General features: G+C 46.2%; 1 non-coding gene across 1 annotated transcript; it reads left to right on the plus strand.

The window, feature by feature from the left end:
- The first annotated feature begins 1,455 nt into the window (after positions 1–1,455).
- On the plus strand, positions 1,456–1,528 carry trnaf-gaa (transfer RNA phenylalanine (anticodon GAA)). The gene has a single exon. It is a non-coding gene; the product is annotated as a tRNA-Phe (tRNA).
- The last annotated feature ends 633 nt before the right edge of the window (positions 1,529–2,161 follow it).

Below are 2,161 nucleotides of genomic sequence, written 5' to 3' on the forward strand. Positions count from 1 at the left end.
TGACAGTCTGGAGTCGCCTTCCAGAAGCCTTCGTTGGGGAAGTCCAGGACAAGGGGTCACAGCTTAAGGATAAGGGGGAAATCCTTAAAAACCGAGATGAGAAGAACTTTTTTCACACAGAGAGTGGTGAATCTCTGGAACTCTCTGCCACAGAGGGTAGTTGAGGCCAGTTCATTGGCTATACTTAAGAGGGAGTTAGATGTGGCCCTTGTGGCTAAGGGGATCAGAGGGTATGGAGAGAAGGCAGGTATGGGATACTGAGTTGGATGATCAGCCATGATCATATTGAATGACGGTGCAGGCTCGAAGGGCCGAATGGCCTACTCCTGCACCTAATTTCTATGTTTCTATGTTTCTATGAAGTGATTCAAAGAGTTTGTGGCCAGGGTGGGAGGGGTCAGAGATGATCTTGCCCGCTCGCTTCCTGGCCCTTGCAGTGTACAGTTCATCATTGGAGGGAAGGTTGCAGCCAATAACCTTCTCTGCTGATCGGACGATTCGCTGCAGCCTCCAGGTGTCGTGCTTGGTGGCTGAGCCAAACCAGACCATGATGGAGAAGGTGAGAACAGACTCTACGATGGCCGTGTAGAATTGGACCATCATTGCCTGTGGCAGATTGTGCTTCCTCTGCTGCCGCAGGAAGTACATCCTCTGTTGTGCCTTTTGGAAGTGGGAGAGTCACAAAGAAGGGGCCATAACTGCAACATAAGGGCCCGGGCATTAAAAGCAGAGGTTCTGAGAAAATTTGTCTGTCAATGGACAGCGTATCTCTGGGGTTGTCCATGTCCAAGGGTGGTAGAGACCCGGTTTCTATCGGAGTTTGTGCGTTCTCCCCGTGACCACGTGGGTTTTCTCTGGGTGCTCCGGTTTCCTGCAGGGAGATGGGTTAATTGGGTTTGGTGCAAATTGTAAATTGTTCCTATTGTGTAGGATAGTACTCATGTATGGGGACGCTGGTCAGCATGGACTTGGTGGACCGAAGGGCCTGTTTGCTTGCTGTATCTCTGGTCTATAGTCTAAAATCAGCTATAATCCTATTGATGATGGGCAGGCTTGTGGGGCCGAGTGGTCTACTCCTGCTTCTATTTCCTTGTCTTCTTGTGATGATCAATTTTCAAAACTTTCCGAAGAGGGACCTCAACCAAAAAAATCCATATCCTCCAGAGATGTTGCCAGCACTGTGTTCTTCTAAAAGCACTTGATAGATTTGCCAAACAGGATTTTATTTTGATAAAACCACGTTTACTCAGCCAGATTTTCTAAATGCCTTATTATGCCTTAATGGACGGAGTCCAGCATTTTGCAAATGTCAGGCTAATTCCTCGGTGTTAGATCTGCTGTCTCCCTGCACCACTTCACCCACAAGCCGGGGATACAGACAATCAGGACATGAACGGTCTTGTTTGAACCCTGTAATTTCTCTAGTAAAGAATAATAATGAGCTTCATACAGCCTGCCGAAATAGCTCAGTTGGGAGAGCGTTAGACTGAAGATATAAAGGTCCCTGGTTCAATCCCGGGTTTCGGCATTGGTGGGGGAATTGTGTATTTTACAACCACATGTGTTTTCAAATACATTTTGGACTGGGACATGGATTGGAAAAGTTTACAGGGATATGGGCCAAACGCAGACGGGTGGGGCGTGTAGGGCAACTTGGATAGCATGGGCAAGTTGGGCCGAATGGCCATGTTGTATGACTCTATAACTCTATGACTATGCTGTCATTTGATGATGGATTCTTCCCTACTTTTGCCACATCTATTGTCTTCTGTAGAGAGGACAAGTATTTGTTCAATGCCTCAGCTGAACCCATATCTTGCATTTTAATTTCTCCCTCATTACATCTTGTCACCCCATGGTAACTTTTCCTCCCTCTTCATTATTACACAATTTACGACAATATAATTCTCTGAGCCTTTGATAAATTTGTTGCTCGTTCACCGTCAGAATTATCTTTACCTTTGCATAAGAATGAATGAATGACACTTCATTGCCACATGTGACAAGCCACAGTGATATTCTTTGCCAACCAAGTTCAAAGGTTATAGGAGCAGATTTAGGCCATTCGGCCCATCAGGTCTAACTCCACCATTCAATCATATCCTTACCTCAACCCCACTCTCCTGCCTTCTCCCCATAAGCACTGACACCTTTACTAATC

The sequence above is a fragment of the Leucoraja erinacea genome, chromosome 36 (genome assembly GCF_028641065.1).
Source record: "Leucoraja erinacea ecotype New England chromosome 36, Leri_hhj_1, whole genome shotgun sequence".
In the NCBI taxonomy this organism is placed as follows: domain Eukaryota; kingdom Metazoa; phylum Chordata; class Chondrichthyes; order Rajiformes; family Rajidae; genus Leucoraja; species Leucoraja erinaceus.